Here is a 6,716-nt window from a genome sequence, read left to right as displayed (position 1 = left end):
TTCAGAATCCTCAACTCCAAGGAGCAGCCTGGTCTCACCCTCTCGAGGATGAACCTGTTTGTTCTCCTAGCAGCCCATGGTATATTCAACACTCTTCTCCAGCACCATTAGTCGTCAATTAAATCTACAATAAGGAGTCTTGGTGGCACAATGGCTAAAGCTCTTGACTGCTAAGAAAAAGGTAAGTGGTTCGGTTCCACTAGCCACTTGCTAAAGAAAGGATGAGGCAACTGCTTTTGTAAAGATCACAGCCATGAAGATCCCACAGAGCAGCGCTTCTTTGTCCTGCAGGGAAGCTGTGAGTCACAGCTTACTTAACGGCACTGGGTTTGGTGGTTTTATAACACTAAGCAACACATTGTCATCTGTTATGCTGACTCTGTGTGATATCGAAATGTTTCTAAAGAACTGCAAATATGACTATTAACCCTGCAGCTAAACTATAAGTCACAAACTTATCATTCAGGGAGTATTTTGTGCCTCTCAAGAACCTAAGAACATTAAGTTAAACCCTTAATGGTTACTCACCAAAACTTTAGAAACAATCACAAGGTCTTCTGTTTTTAATGCCCCATGGGGCTCAGAAAAAGAGGTATGTGACTCAGACTTCATGCGGAAGGGAGGCATGACGCCTACATAGTTTTGTTGGATTTTTAAAAAGCCAGAAAAACTCAGCTAAGGAATGCTTTAGAACTAATTTCTGATGTTCTATTCTCTTCCAATGCCTTTAGTTGCTCAAAACACCATTGCTCAGAGAAAGCACTTTGTTTTTGATTAAAAAGGACTTCATTTTGTTGGACACACCTGGTTTATACCTGTTCTCTGTAGAGTCTCCTGTAAATAAAAATGCATTGCAATAGTTTTGTACATGGCCACCTCTTTCTATAGAAAAGGTGATATCCCCCTCTCATTGTTCTAGGGAGAGAAATAGTTTAAATGAAATAAATGAGGTCACAGAAGAAAAGAAGACCCTCAACACAATGGATTGACACGCTGACTGTAACAATGGGCTCAAGCATGGACAGGGCAAGTGTTAGATCATTGAATTGCTGAGAGTCAGAGAGGGAGCTCTGTTGACCTAGTGGATAGAAAGCTACGCTACCAAGCCAAAGGCAGGGAATTTTAATTTACGGCCCTCAGGCTTGGTTTTAATTGGTTTTGGTCAAACATTCTTCTGGATGGAATAGCACTGATCTGTCAATTTGCTGTACAGAGGTAACTCATGGTTGCTATGATACTGAACACTGTGATAGATACTGATGTGTGTGACAATGATGGTTACCCATGGTGAACAGTGCTTGGTGGAGCTCCCCGATTAAAACAAGCTTGGAAGCAGGAGTGGCATCACTTCCAAAATAGCTTGTCTCTGGAAACTATATGAACTTAGAGAAATGATGAAAGTTATACAAGTTTTCAGGTCTTTCATTCAGAGAATCACTATGAGTCATCTATGACTTGACGGTACTTAATAAAAACAAACAATGACTGGCCTTTCTAGATTAATGTCCAAAGGTCTCTCTAATTTTATTTAAGAAAAAGACTGGAGGCTCAATGTATGTGGCAAAAGAGAAGTAATCAGAAAGGCATATAGAAATGAAATAGTAAAACAGAACATTTTTAAAGAGTTAACGGGAAATTTATCCAGAGGCCAAGAGAAAAATATACCAAAGAAAAGAAAAATAATAGTCCAAGGAATGATATAATGAAGGAAATGGAAAGGCTCTTTTGTGAGAAACAATGTATTCAAACTTTGTAATTAAATTAGTTGTCAAGTGCCGTGGAGTTGTAGGCGACGCATAACAACCCTATGAAAAAAAGACCTGAACACTTGTATAACTTCTTTCATTTCTCCAAGTTCATAGGGTTTCTGGAGGCCAACTATTTCAGAAGTGGATGCCACTCCTGCTTCATCAGAGTAAAATAAAACAACCCATAACTATAAACAGTTACACGATATTTATTCAGAAACAGCAAGGGAGACACCTGCATTCTTTAACTCAGGAAACAATTTGCATGTTTTGTTGTTGTTGGAGAGGATAATTTACTAAACTGTATCAAAAGGCTCTTGCATTTTTCACCTTGTTTGTGAGAAGAAAATTACATATGTTTATGTTGGAAACTTTCCACTATTGGGAATGACCTTGTATTTACAATGAAGCCTGGCTCCAGGGGAGGCCAGGAGGCTGCTCTCCCCACCCTGTGCTGGTGCCTCTCTTCCATCTGGAAGCACAATGGAGTCGCCAACCAACATGAAGCCAGATCAAGAGGGATGCCGAGAACTACCAGGAGACCTTGCCTCGTGCCACCTAGAGGCTGGGGACGGATTTCTCACACTGGCCAGAGTCAATAAACCTGATAGTACAGAGAAGGGAAGGGAGGCCCTCTCTGTAGGAATATGAGACCTTGAAAGCTTCACACTAGCAGGTAGACCACGCTGAGAGATGCTGCATGGTCTTACATCATGTTTAAGCAGATCCGCCATGTAGAACAGCAGTGTTGAACAAAATTCCAAGTTGTGTAAAGATCAGAATTACGGATCGGATGGACATTGATGGGGTCCCCAAGACTGAGGCTGGTAGACACTCTTCTGAACTTGAACTGAGCTACCCAGGAGTCACCATGCACCCAAAACACCAGAAAAGCCAAGAGGCAAACAATGGAACTATTTAGTTTCTCAGAACAGTCAACCACTAAGACCACAGGGTGTCTTCACAAAGCAAAACCCAAGAGGTGAGGAAAGGGCAGGAAAGAGGATGACTGGAAATGGGGAATCAGGGAGGGAGTGGGAAGAGACTAGTAAGGACAAGGTCAAAGATTGCCACCAACATGGTCAAACAAGGGGTAGAAACTGTGGAAGAGGAATGGCTTTATTCTGTGCATGATCACTCAAGCCACAACAAAAATACATTCATTAGATCGTCTATGACAATGAGTATTTACATGCAGGAAGAGATGGCACCAAAAATAGCCTCTATGGTACAGAGACAAGAAGACCTAGAGCTTAGGTGTTCAGTGGCATGTGAACAGCTTGAATAATGGTGATGGCAAGAAAGGCTAGACTGGGAATCTGAGGACCAATATGACACAGATTCAGACAGCAAGATTTTAAAAGAATAAAAATCAAAGCCACCGTCCTCAGTTCTTATCTTCAGCTAGTCTTCATTCCATGGACATGGTGAAGTCAGTTCATACAAGGTGAGTCTGCCATTCCTTCTTACAACTGCTTCAAGCTCTTTGGTGCATTAAGATCTGACTTAAGCTGCCAAGAGACATTCTCGTACACATAATATTGTTAGGCATCTGCATTGATCAAATCAACTGGTCACTTGCCAAATGCCCACCTCATTGTGTGTCACTTAGATAATGATTACGGGAGCTTGAGAATGATTTACTAAATGGTGTGCTACTGTCTGAAATAGTTTATATATTTACTCAAATTACACAAATTATACTCAAAAGATAACTTAATCATCCATCACTATCCTTCTCAAATGAAAGTATTTTTTCAATAACTGAGAAAAAGTATAGCTTAATAAAAATACAAATGAAATGATAGAAACAAATAATCAGATACTAAAAGCACATCTTTTTAAAAGTATATTTTATTTATTGTGTAAGTCTTTGTGGTTTGCAGTGCTGTCTAGAATCAATAGCACATTCAATTGTTGATGTGATGATAAAATGCTTTTTTCTAAGCTTCCAAAATAAATTAATGTCCTAATAAAAGACTTTTTCCAATTTTAAGTAAAACAAATTAAGAATAAATTGAAGGACCAAAGATGGATAAGTTCCAGGGGCCCTTTAGAGTAGTGAGAGAAGATCTTCACCCTGAAACCCACAGCGTCCCTTTTCAGCAGGAAGTAGCTAAGAGAATACGCCATCCTCTTTTCCTTATGACTCAGGGTGAAGTCTCTCTCAGGGAGGAGTGATAGGGAATGGCAAAGGACACACTGACAAAGAAGATTAATCAGAACTGGCTTTGACAAGCACTGTGGCATTTGGACAAGAACAAACTGGGAGGAGGGTAGAGAGAATAGTGCAACAATGAATGGATGGAAACCCAAAATCTCTGTAAATGTTTATGAAAATTAATAAAATATAATTATAGAAAAAAAAGAATAAATTGAAAAAGTAAAAATGAAATATACATTCAGCAAGATGCTAAAATAATTCTATAGTTGCTAAAATGCTACTATTATTAACCTTATTTGTATAATTCATCTCATAGATGCCAAAAAGGGAAACACACACAGAGTCATGTATGCCAGTGTAAATCCGGTAGACATCTCATTCCCAAAAGAAGTCATTCCAAAATCATTGAATTGATATGTGCAGAATAAATTCAATTGGGCCCTCTGTAATGAAAAACTTCATTTGGTATTAAAATGTTCCAGCAATTCTGTAGGACCAGGTTTGGAGAGGGCCGCTTTGGCTGCTGCTGGAGCCGCTGCGGTCTTGGGCTTGCTCTGTTTAGCTCAGGATTCTCTGGCCCAAAGCAAACTGCACTCTCAGCTGCTGCTTTCTTGATGACAGTGACATGTTCATCTTATGCCTCTAATCTAGCTCAGTTGAAGCCTGGAGGGATGGCAAAATTGACCAATCTCTAGTTCAGCAGTCTACATACTCTGGTTGCCTTGAGGTAAGAAGCTGTACTGCAATTCCAAAGAGATGCAGTTTGAATCCACCAGCTGCTCTGTGGGAGGCTAGCTCATTTCCTCCCGTGAGATTAACTACCTCTGAAAACCCACTGGAGGGTCAGCTATGAGTCGGTTCTGACTTGACAGTACTCAACAACAACATAATTTACAAGTCTCTCTCTGTGTGTGTGTCTCTCTCTCTCTCTCTCACACACACACACATATTAAAGTCCCATTTATGCTATTACTATTATTAGCAAGATACACAATCTCCTTGGTGGGCCACAACACCTCACAATGGACAGTTCTACTGAGTCATGAGGGAGCTCTGGTGGCGCAGTGGTAAGAACTTGTGCTGCTTTCTCAAAGGCTTATTTTCCAAATCCTCCTGCTGTTCCATGGGAGAAAGAAGGACAATTCTCTTCCCATAAGATTTACTGCTTTTGAAAATCCTCTGGAGAGTCAGCTATGAATCTGTGCCACCTCGCTGATACCCAAGAACAACTCAGTCCTATCCGTCACACGGTTAAAGTAAAGATGAGTGGTTAGAGATGCCGTATTGAACGATCCACAACAGCAGTGTGTACTGTACTGGTGAAGAAAATACCATTTGGGTAAACAAGTCCTTTCTTTGAAGGTGTTATTGGTGGTGTAGTGTGTATTGAATCCAGGTGCTAAAATGAAAGGTCTACAATTTTAGTCTACCAGGTGTATCTGAGGGGAAAAGGTAGGGATTTTCCACCTGGGAAGAACACAGCTACCAAGCCTGAGGGGAGTCATTACGAGTCAGAAACCACTCAGCAAAGATAAGTGGGTCATAAATTATACTAATTTATATCCTTTCTGAGTGGCGTCTTATGAATTAATAGATACAGATGATAGAGATAGATGAGATACACACACACACATATATATATATATAGAGAGAGAGAGAGATAGAGAAGGAAGAAGAGGGGGAGGAAAAAGAAAAAGGAGAGAGAGAAAGAGAGTGAGCGCGAGTGCTTGTGGGAGAAAATACATTCTATTCTTTCAAACAACTTTGTAGTGCTTTGTTCTGGCAGCCCTAGAAAACTAAAAGAGCTGAAAAACTTCAGAATATTGTCCCAAGCTATACACTGTCATTTGAAAATAGAAGTGAGGCCTATATTCTTATTTCATCATTTATTAATGTCCTATCAAAAGAACAAATATGAAATAATCCTCCTCAAACAGCCCAGAAATGATGTGACTGTATCCATGGCAATCGCTGTTGTTGGAAACACTGCACACCACACTGTATGTACACTTGAAAATGATTAGTTGTATGTTAAGTGAATTTTACCTCACCTTAGTTTTTAAAAACAAAAGTAGTGAATTCACAAATAATTCTCAAGACTCATTATAAACTGCGCCACAGATATCTGCTTATTTTCTCCTCAAATATTTGATGACAACTGAAACATATAATGAACTGCTGTAGTATAATTATTGTTTTCTTAGACTCAAAAAGGGAAAATGTTGAAAGATTCAGTAATTGAAATTCTGTTTCTACTTGGCCTACGGAATACACACAATGTAATAATGATGAGAAATACTAGCCATAGGGAGAAAAAAAAAAATGTCCCACAACTGCTTGTTAATAAAAAAGAACTACCGTCTGGATCCTGCTTCAAACCAGTTCCTTTTCAGAGGCTGTGAATCACATGGGAATTTGCCCCTATTTTTCCTGTAGGGTTGTTACTGGATTCAAATTGACAGACCTCCTGCTTCACTCTTATGGTTCCTTGAATTCTGCGATCTCTATATGACTTCTAGGATTCCTTGAATATTTTCATAGCACAAGCACAGCCCTTTCCAAGTATGCTGTAGAGCGGGAAAAGATGGTTTTGGAAGACAGATCTGTTTCAGAGAGCTCAGCTCACCATCCACAGGGACTTGCACTGTTAACCCAGAAGCCATGTCTTCGTGTTAGTTCAAACCCGCCCGGAGCACCTAAAGAAAGAAGGGCAATCGCCTCCCACTGGATTTATGGCTTTAGAGACTCAAAAAAGGGTCAGCTATAAGTTCGTTCCAACTCTGTAAGAATGAGCATGGTGTTTA

The sequence above is a fragment of the Elephantulus edwardii genome, unplaced genomic scaffold (genome assembly GCF_000299155.1).
Source record: "Elephantulus edwardii isolate Elephantulus edwardi_28Jun2011 unplaced genomic scaffold, EleEdw1.0 scaffold00118, whole genome shotgun sequence".
Taxonomy (NCBI): Eukaryota; Metazoa; Chordata; class Mammalia; order Macroscelidea; family Macroscelididae; genus Elephantulus; species Elephantulus edwardii.
This window is presented reverse-complemented; position numbering follows the sequence as displayed.